General features: G+C 47.7%; 1 long non-coding RNA gene across 1 annotated transcript; it reads left to right on the forward strand.

The window, feature by feature from the left end:
• The first annotated feature begins 5,744 nt into the window (after positions 1 to 5,744).
• On the forward strand, positions 5,745 to 6,628 carry LOC120680574. The gene is made up of 2 exons (XR_005677729.1): positions 5,745 to 6,243; positions 6,342 to 6,628. It is a non-coding gene; the product is annotated as an uncharacterized LOC120680574 (long non-coding RNA).
• Positions 6,629 to 14,885: the final 8,257 nt, after the last annotated feature.

The raw sequence follows: 14,885 nt of genomic DNA on the forward strand, positions 1-14,885 counted from the left end.
GGTATTAAATAATAGGAAATTTTTTTGAAAAAATGATATTCATAATATTGACTGTAGTGTTAGAGTTTATGTAGTAGTTGAAACAAAATTTCAAAGATTGTGGTAATGAAACATTACGACGATCGTGGTGGCAAATAGTTTTTGAATTATGTAAAATTTGAACGATGCCAGAAAATTATGATATTTGCCCGAACTTCATGCTATCATACGTCGAATGTATGGTAAAAATTTGAGCACGATACGAACATTTTGTCATGATGATGCTTACAAACTGAGAGTTTCCCGAAGAAGTTTCTGAGAGAAGAAGAAGAGAAGGTTAAGTTTGTACATGTTATGATAGAAAAATTTCAGTTTGACGTTCAAAATTTTTATATAGACAATATGCGATAATGATTTAGTCATGTTGAAATTTCAAATTTTTCCGGCTCCATTTGGTATTTTTAATATTTTAATTGCAAATAAACTACTATAATTGGCATAAGTAAAATGTGATTAATTATGACATGAAACAATAGAATGGAATTAGTTAAAAAACTCATCAAATTTATTGAGGCCATATAAAAAATTTGAGTGTTTAGATTTAGTTGTTTTTTGAAAAGTTCAATATCAAATTTTGAACATTAAATTACTCACTGCAAAAAATTTCGCCGTGTGCCTAAACTGAAACACACGGCGAAGTCAGGTGACTTCGCCGTGTGTCCCGGATCTTGGCACACGGCGAAAACGGCGTTCAGGACTTAGCCGCGCCACCCCCGTCCGCGCGCCCCCAACCCGTCACACACACACACTGCCGCCTAGCTAGGTCTTCTCACGCAGCCCCCGTCCGCCGCCCCCGTCCACCGCCGCCCGCGCCGCCGGCTTCCCGCTCCGCTCCGCTCCGCTCCCTCCCCCTCGGCGCGCCACCCGCGGTCCACCGCCCCGTCCTCCTCCTTGGAGCGCCGAGGCCGGCCGGCGCCGCCGCCACGCCCGGCCTGGTCCGGGGCAACCACGCCCCGAGGCCGCTCCGACGCCGGCCCCACCTGCCTCCAGATCAGCGCCGTCCTTCCCTCCCCTGACGTCGCCTCTCTCCGGATCCGCGCCGTCCTGCCCTCCCCCTGCCTCCGGAGCCGCGCCGTTGCCCCTGCAGTGCACCTGACGCCGGCTGGCTCTCCTGCCTCCCCTTTCGGCAGCTGTAACTCCGCGCCGGGGACTCGCTGCTCGTGCTCGGCGCGCTCTACTCCACCCATCCGAGTAAGGATGCCCACCCCCCTTAATGCCCTTGCTTTTACTGTACTTGACATAGACCAATCTAGTCTTATTTAATATACATGTAATTTACAAAGTAGAAACGCCATAGTGATAGTTAATTCTCCTTATCCAAGTGTTCCTTCGCCCTTTTGGAATTTGCCCGTTCTGCATTGAGAAAAAAAATGTCCTCGAAAAGTTACAGTGGAGGTAGATAGGAGAAGGGATCTCGGCATTTGTAAAATGAGACTGCAAGCGTGCATGTTTTGCTACTCGGCATTTGTAAAATCGAGTTGCAGGTTATTTATGTACATGTTGTAGCTCGTCAGTATTCATTCCTGAGATGAGTTTGCTTAATGTCCCTTTAACTAGCATTCAGTATTCATTCTGTCCCGATCTTGAGCTACAGATATTTTTCTATTTAATTCTTGCCATGTAGAACAAGATGGCCTAGAGACAAGCATCACTTGATAACTATATTGATGACTTGAGAAAAGATGATAGCTTTAAAGACCTAAATAATCTTGTTGACCTCTTGATTAAGCTTGTAGAAAATTGTATTGCCTGTGATGATATATGCTATATATATTGACCTTGAGCTTGAGCATGAGTGTTAGTCGAACTGTGTTATTTCTGTTCTATGGATATGCTTATCATGGTTGTCATGAAACCATGTGACACATCCATGCCCAAACAACAAGTCGGAAGCGATGATGTTAAGATTGGGCTGGATGTGTCACATGGTTTAATGGCGGTCATGAATTTATTTTAGGTTTCTTATGCTTCAAGTTCAAGGTCAAATGAAAGGGAACATATCTGAGGCATGTTTGTTAGTTGTCGACCACTGTGCTGTTTTATCTTTGCAGAATTTCAAACTGAAATGTTCAATTATTGATACTATGTAGTTGTTTTTTTAGGAGAGGTTGTGGCACCGTTGTTGACTCGTCACTTTGCGGGACAGTTAGGTGAGTCATCACAGACTTTTATTTACTTATCTTGTTTGTGCTTCACGTAACCTAGGCGTCTCCCGTTCGAAAGAGATACGGTTCGAAATATGCAGCTCTTTGCATATATGGAACCGTATGTGTTTCGAATTGTCCCCGTTTTTGGGACAGTCCGAGGATGTGTTGATGTGGTTAGTTTCCATGCTCTACTATGATTCGAGATAGAGTATCGGTATCATCTCTTTGTTGTTCTCTGGATACACAATCTCCCTGTCGGGACGTGTATTTGGAGAACAGCGGGGAGGTGCTGTCGAAATTCTGTCTCGGATAGTAGTAGAGTATGGAAACTAACCACAGCTACACATCTTCGGATGGGTTTAGGACCTATCTTCACTTATTAGAGCATGCTAGACATCGTGTAGTTGGTATTGATTTTTAAATCACTTCCTCACATGGCAAAGGATGGATGACCGTGAGTGGATGTACAAGGGCTGGCAGAGCGAGCAAGGGTATGTTGAGTTTGCTCTAAAGGTCAATGGCTTCTTGAAAAAGGCATTTGATAGAGGACAGAGTAGAATGCCGTGTCCATGTAGCAAGTGTGAAAATAGAATACATCAATCACAACTCAGTATGGGTAAACACATTATCAGAAATGGGTTTGTGGAAAACTATACTCGGTGGATCTGCCATGGTGAAGCCCATCGTGCGAGAGAAGAGGTCGTCAGACAACGCATCGATGATTATGATGTTGAAGCCGGTTGCGCAGACATGTTAGCAGACTTTCATGAAGCACACTTCCAAGAAGTACCTAGAGAGGAACCGCCAGAGCCTACCGCAAAGCAGTATTACGACATGTTGTCTGCGGCACAGAAACCACTCCATGGGCATACCAATGTTTCTCAATTCGATGCTATTGCACGCGTACTGGCCCTAAAGTCTGAGTGTGGCATTAGTCGGGATGGCTTCGACAAAATGTTGACGGTTTTTGGTAGTCTGCTTCCGGAAGGACACATTCTTCCAAAGAGCATGTACGAGGCACAAAAACTTCTTCGTAGTCTTAAGATGCCATATGAGAAGATACATGCTTGTCCGAAGGGATGCATGTTGTTTAGAAAAGAACATGCAGACGCAAACTACTGTACAAAATGTAAATCATCTCGTTGGCTGGAGGTAGACTCTGGTGACGGTCAAAAGAAACAGCTCCAAATCCCCGTGAAAATCGTACGGTACCTTCCATTCATACCGAGAATCCAACGTCTGTTCATGACCGAGGAGTCAGCACAACAGATGCGATGGCACAAAAACGGCAAACGCTACCGTCCTGAGAAGATGATACATCCATCCGATGGTGAAGCATGGAAACATTTTGACAGGCGTAACACAATGGAAGCGGGGGAGGCTCGAAATGTACGTGTTGCGTTGGCAACAGATGGATTTAATCCTTACGGAATGACGGCTGCCCCGTACAGTTGTTGGCCCGTGTTTATTATCCCCCTTAACCTCCCCCCTGGAGTTATCTTTCAACGGCAGAACATATTCTTGTCGTTGATAATTCCTGGATATCCGGGAGATAATATGAGTGTGTATATGGAGCCTCTTATTGATGATTTGCTTAATGCTTGGGAGGAAGGTGTATGGACATATGACCGAGCTACAAAGACAAACTTCAAAATGCGAGTGTGGTACATGTACTCACTGCATGACTTGCCAGCGTATGCGATATTCTGCGGCTGGTGTGTGCACGGGAAGTTCCCTTGCCCAGTATGCAAGGCAGCTATGACGTTCATCTGGTTGGCGAAGGGTGGCAAGTATTCTTCGTTCGACAAGCACCGACAATTCCTCCCTATTGACCATCCATTCCGACGTGACATTAAGAACTTTACGAAAGGTGTCGTGGTTCATGACCCTCCACCGCAGATGATGTCAGGTGCCGCGGTCCGTGAGTGGTTACAGTCGTTGAGGGTTAAAGAAGGCGGTGGTTTTGTGGGTTATGGCGAAGAACATGCCTGGACTCAGATGTCGGGCCTGTGGAGGCTCCCCTACATGGATGATCTTCTTCTTCCTCATAACATTGATATGATGCACTCGGAAAAGAATATCGCTGAGGCACTATGGGGTACAATTATGGACATTCTTGATAAAACAAAGGACAATGTTAAGGCCCGAGTGGATCAAGCTAGTTTATGCGATAGACCAAAACTGAATATTCCGCCACCCAAAGATGGTAAGAAATGGAAAAAACCTCCAGCTGAATTCGTCCTGAAGAAGCACCAAAGGAAAGAAGTACTAGAATGGTTCCAAACTTTAATGTTTCCCGATGGGTATGCAGCGAATCTAAGGAGAGGGGTGAATTTATCTACTATGCGAATCAATGGGCTGAAGAGTCATGACTACCACATATGGATTGAGCGGCTTCTTCCGGTGATGGTTCGAGGCTATCTCCCTAACCATGTCTGGCAAGTGCTGGCGGAGTTAAGCAATTTCTTCCGCCAGTTATGTGCTAAGGAGTTGTCTCGGACTGTGGTTGAACAAATGGAAAAATTGGCCCCTGTGTTGCTTTGTAAGTTGGAGAAAATCTTTCCACCCGGCTTCTTCAATCCGATGCAGCATATGATTTTGCACCTCCCGTATGAGGCACGGATGGGGGGGCCTGTTCAGGGCCGTTGGTGCTACTCAATTGAGAGACAACAAAAGATCCTTCGAACCAAATGTAAAAATAAATGCAAAATAGAAGCTTCCATTGCAGAAGCATACATTCTGGATGAGGTCTCCAACTATACAACAAAATACTATGGTGAAACCCTTCCAAGCGTGCATAATCCACCCACTCGTTACAATGAAGGCGAAAATGAAACGAACATCAGCCTCTTCAAAGGGCAACTTGGAAGTGCAAGTGGTGCGACTCCTAAGGCCTTGGTCAATGAAGAGTTGCGCACTATCATGATGTATGTGTTGACGAACCTAGTGGAAGTCGAGCCGTACATACAGTAAGTCCTCAACAAACTATTTCCTCGAGTATTAACTATTCTGTATCCAACCCCCTTTACCTCTTGTTTATATAGGGAATTTACTCAACAATTCTGGCGTCGCCGAAGAGTTCCAACCCCGCAGGAACTTGACGCCCTTCTTAAGTCGGGTGCGGGACAAAGAGCCCCCGATTTCATTTCTTGGTTCAAACACAAGGTATAACAAACCATCATGCTTGTTAGGCATTTGAAGTTTTTTTTCCATGCGAATAGTATGACAAACCATCATGCTTCTACCTGCAGGCCCAAAATGATGCGTCTATGTGTCCCGAGTTGAGACAGGTTGCCAATGGTTGTGCCTATAGGGTCTTATCATACTCCGGATATGATGTAAATGGATATCGCTTTCACACAAAAAGCCACGAGCAGAGTCGGCCCAATCGAAGAACAACAAATTCTGGAGTTTGTACGACAGCCCTTGATGGGGTCGAGTATTATGGCATAATTGAAGAAATCTATGAACTCACATTTCATGGTTGCAAACCTCTTAAACCTGTCTTATTTAAATGCCATTGGTTTGATCCTAACGAAGTGCGATGGACCCCTCATCTCGGCCTAGTCGAAATTCGTCAGTCATCAGTGTATCCAGGAGACGATGTCTATATTGTGGCTCAACAAGCCACGCAAGTTTATTATCTCTCATATCCGTGCAAAACCGACGATCGTCTTATGGGTTGGGACGTTGTGTACAAGGTATCACCACACGGTAAAGTACCTATTCCAAATAATGAGGATTACAATATAGACCCAAACACATATGACGGGGAGTTCTTTCAAGAAGATGGGCTTGAAGGGCATTTTGAGATAGACTTAACCGGAGTGATCGAAATGGAAGTACACGATGATGAAATGGTTGATAACGAGGACGCTGGTGAGGAGGTTCATAATGCGAAGGACCTAGAATTACTTGAGCGATTACAATTAGGCGATGATAATGAGGATGAAATTCCACCTTTAGAGCACGGGCTTGAACTTCTCGACTTGCGTGATAGTGATGATGAGACATATGATCCAGCTAATCCCGATGAAGATGATTATTTCTAATACATGTATGATCCGTACTAATTGATTTATTTTCTTTAATTATGTTACTTTTTAATTGTCGCATTTATTTCTAATACACGGTAAATACTATTTTTAATTGCAGGTGATTGAAGAAAGATGCCGGGCGGCGGACTTCAACGATCGGTCGCCTCAATGTACAGAAGAATGATGCCACACTCGGATGCTGGTGAGGGCTCCAATAGGGGTTCCGAGTTGGGGCGAGGCAAGGGTCGAGGGAAGGGTGGACCCAAGAGGGGGGAGGGAAGGGTGGAGGACTTGTGAGGGCTCCCATAAACTTGTTTATTTCAATATTTATGGACTTGTGAACTTCTAGATATGTATTTGTGAACTTTTGGACTTTGCATTGGACTTCTGGATGTGTTTGAAGTTATTTCCGGCTAGATGTGATATATATGTGATATGTAATGCCTGTGATATATATGTTGTGATATGGGGTCCTTTATACGTGAAAAACAAAAAAGAATAGGATCTGTTTGGTCACTTTGCCGTGTGCCAGGGACTAGGCACACGGCAAAGTGACCATGTGGCTACCTGGAAACCTAGTTCGCCGTGTGCCAGGGGTAGGCACACGGCGAACTGACCATAATTCGCCGTGCGTCATAAGCTAGGCACACGGCGAAACTTACTGATTTGCCGTGTGCCAGAACCAAGGACACACGGCGAAGTCTGAAAGTTCACCGTGTGTCCACGGTGTAGACACACGGCGAACAGACGCCGACGCCGTCAGCTAGCCCGGACGGCGTCTTCTCGCTTTTTTTCGCCGTGCGCCTATATATACACACGGCGAAAAAGTTCGCCGTGTGCGCGACTTTTGACACACGGCAAACAAGGGCTTCGCCGTCCCTGTAGCTGCCGTCGGCGCTTTGCCGTCGGCCACCGTCGGCGAAGTCTTCGCCGTGTGCTAACGGTTCTTCGCCGTGTGCCTTGGGCACACGGCGAACTCGTGGTCTCCGGTAGTGAATTTCATGGCTGCGTTGTTAGGTGACATCATGCCTCCTTTTGTGATGGTCATTTGATGCTTTTGCTTGAACCAGAAGCTGGTTTCCACTAGGTCCCGAGAATTGTTTTGGTTCCTGTGTAAGATTTCTGGATCTTGATTGATATCAGTTGCCAGTGATCAGTAGCCTAGCTGCCTCTATGCTAAATATGCATGTTAGTATGTACATATATAGAGTTCCATGGAACGTTAAGAATTGAATTCAGCTAAGCTGTTGCTCCTATGATATGTTATGATTTAGTTTCCTCTCTCTGCTCAGTTGTCTTGGATTATCAGCGTGTTATGCATGCCATTCCACTTGTTTTCATGGATTCTGTACCTTGGTAAGTTGAGAATGAAGTTAGCAGTGCATTGCATGAATTCTCTGACACGCTCTCTAGCTGGTCAAAATTTATACTCTAATTGAGAAAAATGGTGTTGCTTCAAGCAATCTCAAGTGTCAATTAGTGTTTTATTTGTTGAAGCAGATGTTGTTGAATCATCACAATTTGTAGAATCTTTTGCACAAGTCTGTGCTAGGTTACACTGACGGACTGACCCGCAACTGCTTGATTAAGTGAACGGCTTTGTGGAATATCTTCCATGTAAATGTAATAATATAATGACTGCTAAATTACACCATCTGGATTCTGCCTTTCAAGAAAGTTCCTTTCAATACTCTCCCCATGGTTGTGTATGTGTCTTTCAAGGCCAATCATTTCCCCAGACGATCAAACGTTGCTACAAAAAGTTCATACTGGCTTGTTTGTTTCGAGTGGTTTAACACTGTGAATTAGTTTTTGTAGCTCTAGCTGTGTATAACAAAAAATATTTTGTTTTGGTTCATTCATTTGTTTAGAATAGCTCCAGCCCAAATTTGGCAATACTTTCTTCTGAATCTGTGGAAGATAAAGGAACGAAGATCGCACCAACAAATATTTGGGGTGGTTCAAGCATGTACTATATAAAATTACTAAGATCAGAACTTGAACGAACAATGACCATTGGCCATGTGATGATTTCATCATCAAGTGCCTTATGCCGATTACCCATCCTGATTCAGAGCTGAGCATAATTTGTGGGTGTTATCGGGCTCAAAACCTCCACCTTTGCTGGAACAGATAGACCGTGTGATCTGAGAGAAGTGTTGACACGAGGATGTGTCCTACACTGAACACGCACCGTGTGCCCGCACCAACGAGCACGATGCGCAAGGCATGCTGTCAAGGACTTGATATTCTTTATGCATCTTGACTCCATCTTCAGTCTGGTTAAGGTTAATATTTATATCTTCATGCTCAAATTTGTATGTGCCAAATGTGAGTGTCACCATCTTAAGCTTTGAGAGGACCATAACCTGGGTTAATCAGTGAAGATTGAAGGTTCTAGGCAGCAATATAGCTTGATAAATTGATACGCATGAGAATGCTCAATTTTTTTCCTGATTCTAATGTTCTCATGTGCTGTAGCCTTCAGCATTTATGTGGTGGCTATAATGGCTCCTAAACAAGAAGTGTAACAAATGTAATTTGGTCTCACCTTGAGAATTTTAAGGTATGCTTTGTTTTCTTATGTAGACATGATCTGTATGCAATATTGCCATAAAGCTTAAGCTATAATTTGTAAGGGCATATGAGCAAACTATTAGCTATTGCTGCATTTCTTTATTTACCCATGGCGTTAGCACAGGCACACTTACTAGTACCGGATAATGCGTGATGCTGATATAGTTCAAACATTTCATCTTCCATATTTATTTGTTGCCCCTCGAATTATTGCTCGTTTGTGTCTTGTTGCGGTGTGGTGTGATTTAGGGCTATTCGCAAATTGATCACATACATGAAGGTGAAGGAGCATTATTATAGCACTAAGCCAGCAATCATTCAGCTTCTACTTCCTGCTTGTGACATAATTGCAGAAAGGGAAACCAAAGGACGTAGCGAAGACCATCAATTACCATATCCAGCGAATTGCCTGAGACAAGTTCCTCTAGGTTCAATGATTTTGAGATAATTTCCTGATCAAGCTCGTTGCTTGTATTGAGGGTCAGAAGACAATTATTCTCTTAAAAGTAGCTTTACTGAAATGGGGCAGTAATGTGTGTTTGTTGAGATTGGACAGATGATCAGCCAATTATTCTATGACAAACAGTAATGTATCAGCAGTATAACAATATAGTTTTCTTCTCTTGCTATACTATAAAGCTACTTTGCTGCTCACGGTGTACTGCAATTGGAAGTATTTTTGACAGCTATGTAAGTGGCACTGTTGCTTGCCAGCTTGTGAATTGTGGTCTGACCTTTTGAGTCCAGTTCCACGTCTGGTTGCGTGGTCGGCGTCAGGGAGTGTGGCGCCGAGCTCAGTGCCTTGCACCATGACGCCTAGCTAGCTCCACATCGTCAGCACAGATGGGGGGATGACCTATGGCGCCGAGGCGGTGCCCCTGCCGACCCACCGGGTCCAAAATGCAATTCGTTTTGTAGAGATCTACTCCCTTCGTCTCAAAATAATTGCAACAACTTTGACCTACCTTTCGGAAACATTCTCACAAAAGACAACTAACACATCATTCACTCACCACAAAAGACACAAAAGACAAGAGTTATTTTCATAATTTTACACCTAACATTGATTTGCATGCTAGATCCTAAAATTGCATTTATTTTGAAACGGAGGGAGTATATGTGAAAATCTTCCGTTGCAAGGGTCAAAAATAAAAAAAAACGGCTGCCCTCCTGCCCCGGTGGGCCTTGTTTGGTTTGCTTCTAGATGATACTAGAAGACATTTTGACCGTCCATTAGGGGTGTCAAATAAAGATAATTTATAAAACTAGTTCTGACAAATTTAATGAGGCATTTGGCCGCACGATTTGAGAATGATTACTGTCACAAGTCACGCGAATTTTTCACGTGTAAATGAGCGTGCGCGGTCGCGAAGATTCGAACCCATGATCTCCGGCCTCGCGCGCTGCTTCCTTCCCATATCTCACATATGCATCACATGTGACTAGGCGGGAGATGCTTTCTTTTTAAACCAACCCGTGGTGGACCATTTAGTATCGGGCCAAGACATCGACCAGTACTAAATGTTGCATTTTAGTACCGGTCGGTGTTACCGGCCGGCATTAAATGGACGTGTCATTTTAGTACCAATGTGACATTGAGTACCGGTCGGTATTACCGCTCGGTACTAAATAGTGTACTAATTTCACACATTAGTACCGGACGAAAATACGTCCGGTACTAATTTGTTGGACGAATGCCCATTTTTCTGGTAGTGGATCGTGGATCCTCCTACCTGGCGCGCCAACTGTCGGATTGCGGTTCTAGCAGTATGCCCGACGGTAAGTTTCAGGTGAAGGATCGCAGAACCATAAACTTGATGGAAACACAAGAGAGCGATTTAGACAGTGACGGTGGTACATCCGGGTACCTCCCAGCCGAGTAGTTATCTCCCGACTGGGTACCTAGTCGGCCAGGGCCACTCTGCACGACTACCTGGCGGACAGGTACTTGGCTGGACATCGGAAGGTTCCTCCGAGGATCAGGATCAAGGCGCGGATGTGTATTCTGGATATCTAGGAATCTCAACCGACCTAATTCCATGTAACAACCCGAGTAGATCTCTTCCCTTACTTGTAACCCACGGCACCTGGCCTATAAAGGCGCCGTGAGGGGACCCATAGAACGCAGATCTCATCCCATCTACACCTTTCATTGTAAAGCTCAATACACACAACACGGGACGTAGGGTATTACGCTCCCGAGTGGCCCGAACCTGTCTAAACCCTAGCGTCAACTCGCAACCATCTAGTTCTTGGCTCCGAAATCCCCTCTTCACCTACAAATCTACCGCCGGGCATACCCCTGGTGGACTTGCCGGATAAGCAATCCGACAGTTGGCGCACCAGGTAGCGGAGATTTCTCAGGAGTCCTTGCAGCGAGCTCGATGGCAGCAAGATCCGGCGTCTTTTTCTTCGCCAATGTCAGCATCCAGATGGAGGCCACCGCCGAATTCGCCTTCACCTTTGGTAGCTTCCCGGAAACTACTGTTCCTCGGAACCCACCCACCAGCCCCTCGATCACTGAGAGCGGCAACTCCACCAGCGTCAGATCCGATCTGATGGCTCAAAGCTCCATCACTCGTCGAGTTTCCGAACTTGACATCAATGAACCTCATATCATTTGCCCCAGGGCAACGCGTCAGCCAATCATCTGCAACAACGATCTAATCTCCGGAATAGATCGCGCCACCAAGTCCCTTGCCGAGTGCATTCAACTCGGCGAGACTGTGCTCGGTCGTCCAGGCGGCTCGGCTGTTCTCCCGTATGGACTCCGTAACAACTCTGCTGCCTGTTCGGATCAGATCCGAGTACGTATGGGCAACCTGCGCATCACCGAGTTGGACCAGTCCGACTCAGATCAGATCCAATCTGATCCGCCCTCATCTACTGAGGTTGGGTATCAGGCGGCTGTCTTCACCCTCCCACCCAACCGCAGCAACCCCGCCGGCCGGCGCTAGGTCTCGGTCATCTCGGTGGACTCCGAATTCTTCACCGGCGAGGACCACCAACAGAGGGCGGAACGTCTTCAACGCAACAGCCTCCGCACCGACCGTCGGGCCAACGAGCAAGTCATCCTTCAAGCCGAGGACGATCTCAAAAACGATGAGCGTCGCAACTCCAGGGTTGCACGGAGGCGTCCATCACTGCCAAGGCCCATGAACCTCGAAAACGAGTTCGTCCTGGATTACAACGGTCATCAAGTCTTCGCCACGCCATCCGCCAACATGGCCGCCGTCCTCCAAGTATTCGAGGGACTACCTCAAACTCCCGAGATTGCAAAAGCTCGCGCTCGTCTGCATGTTGCAGCAACCCAGGCCCAGGGCCTGAGAAGGGAGTACACCAACCGTTGGGGGCAATCAAGCTCCAACTGCTCGGTGCGTCCTCATCGCCGTGATGAAGAGGTCGACCAGCCCGACCTTCGAGACCATCTCGCCCGCCATGATCTTCGACCCTGCATCGACAACCGTCATCGCCAACAGGACAACGCCGAGCGGGAACGACATCGCCGCTACGATGACGAACATGGTGCACCCGACCACATCAGCAACAACCGTGATCGCCGATCCCGCGACGACGACTACGACCTGGCGGACGACTTGGACAGCTTCTCCGCCTTCTCCGACAGGTGGCGAGCCATCCAGTGGCCCGCGACCTTCAAGCCGGTCGGCATCAAAAAGTTTGATGGCGAGTCTGACCCCAAGACATGGATGCGCACCTACTCCATCGCCGTCCGAGCAGCAAACGGCAACAACGACATCATGGCGGCATACTTCCCGGTGATGATGAGCCGGCAAGCACAGAACTGGCTCAAGTGTCTTCCTGCCGGCTCGATCAATAGCTGGCAGGACCTCTGCACCGCCTTCGTCCAATACTACCAAGCAGCCTGCCCGGGCCTCAAAACCAGATGGGATCTGGGCAGCGTCACGCAACGGCCTTCCGAGTCCCTGTGTGATTACATCAAAAGGTACTTTGCTAACCGTAACACAATTACGGAAGTTGATGACAGGGACGTGATCTACCACTTCCACCAAGGCCTCCATAGCATTGAACTATGGAGAAAGATGTTTGAGTCCAACCCCAAGACCGTCTCTGACATGATGGCCGTCATCAACAAGCACGCCAACATGGATGACGCCGAGCGCTCACATTGCCACCACAAGGACCGCCGCGAGCCCGCCGATCGTCCTCTCCAAAGGGACGACAACCCGGCTCGCCCAAGCGGGGATCGTCCACCATGTCACGGCAAGAACCGCAACCGCGCCAAGTCATCCAAGGCCCGTGATCTCAAGCGCGGCCCCGACAATACCGTCGTTGTTGCCGACCGGCCTAGCAACGTACCTCCCTCGACCAAGAGGAGCTCGACAGGCTCCTCGACTCCAAGTGCCCCTGGCACAAAGGCGCCAACCACACCGCACGAGAATGTCGCGCCCTCTCCAATAGCATCGCTCCAGAGCAACCCAAGCAGCCCAGGCTCGATGACCGTGATAGGCCGGAACCGCTCGCCCAGTCGAGACGAGGAGGACCAGCAGGGCAACAGGTCACCCGGCACCTTCCAGGAGGAGCAACGGGTGGTTAATATCATCTTTGGAGGCTCCAGCGCCCCATCCTGCAAGCGCAGCATCAAGCTGCACAATCGCTCTCACAATCGCGATGTCAACTCGGTGTTCAGACACCCGGTTGAACCTCTTCGCTAGTCAGAAATCCCCATTACCTTCGACCGACGCGACCACTGGGTTCACCTGCCCAGCCCAGGTGCTTACCCACTCGTGGTCAACCTGGTGATACGCCAGATCCGTCTCGCCAGGGTACTCATCAACGGGGGCAGCGCCCTCAATATCATCTTCGCCAAGACTCTGGAGGACATGGGCTTCGACATGACCAAGCTGGTTCCTTCAGACCAGGCCTTCTACGGCATCATTCCGAGTGCGGGCTCAACTCCGGTTGGCAAGGTCACCCTCCCCGTCACCTTCGGTACCCAGGACAACTACCGCATGGAGTCCATAATCTTCGAGGTGGCCTCGTTCGAGACTTCCTACCACCCTATACTGGGGAGACCAGCTCTCGCCAAGTTCATGGCGATCCCCAACCACACATATCTTATCTTGAATATGCTGGCTCCAAACGGAGTCCTTTCCATCCGTGGCGACATCCAGACATCTCACTCCTGTGAGACGGAGAACATCAACACCGCCGAGGCCCTGGAGAGAAGTAACAACCAGGCCATGGTCGCTCAGGCGGCAAAGGCACTCACAATGGACCAGCTCCAGAAGCCATCCAACAACTCAGCGCCAGAGTCCCAGCTGCACCCCGACAGCCAGACAAAGGCGATCGTCCTCAGTGACAACCACCCCGACAAGACTGCCTTGATCGGGGCCGACCTCGACTACGCGTAGGAACTTGCGCTCACCTCTTTCCTCCACACCAACTGGGACATCTTCGCATGGAAGCTCTCTGACATGCCAGGTGTACCGAGGGAGGAGGCTGAGCACTCCTTGGATCTCAACGAGAAGGCGCGACCCGTCAAGCAACGGCTACGTCACTTCGCTCAAGATCGAAAGGAGGCTATTAGGGTAGAGGTAACCCGGCTCTTAGCTGCTGGTTTTATCTGAGAAGTCACACATCCAGAGTGGCTGGCAAATTCAGTCCTTGTAAAAAAAATGGAGAATGGAGAATGTGTGTTGATTACACGGATCTTGTTTGCCCCAAAGATTCTTTTCCTCTCCCGCGCATCGACCAGGTTGTTGACTCGACAGCCGGGTGCGCGCTTCTCTCTTTTCTTGATTGCTACTCCGGCTACCATCAGATTGCTTTGAAGAAGTCGGATCAAGAGAAGACATCATTCATCACGCCCTTTGGGGTGTACTGCTACAATACCATGACTTTCGGCCTCAAGAACGCAGGCGCCACCTATCAGAAGGCCATCCAGATATAGCTCCAGGGGCAGATCGGGCGCAACGCCGAGGCTTACATGGATGACGTCATCATCAAGAATAGGTCCAATGATCAGTTCATTGCCGACCTACAAGAAACATTTGAAAATCTCAGGAGATTCAAATGGAAGCTCAACCCCACCAAATGCGTCTTC

The sequence above is a fragment of the Panicum virgatum genome, chromosome 7N (assembly GCF_016808335.1).
Source record: "Panicum virgatum strain AP13 chromosome 7N, P.virgatum_v5, whole genome shotgun sequence".
NCBI lineage: Eukaryota > Viridiplantae > Streptophyta > Magnoliopsida > Poales > Poaceae > Panicum > Panicum virgatum.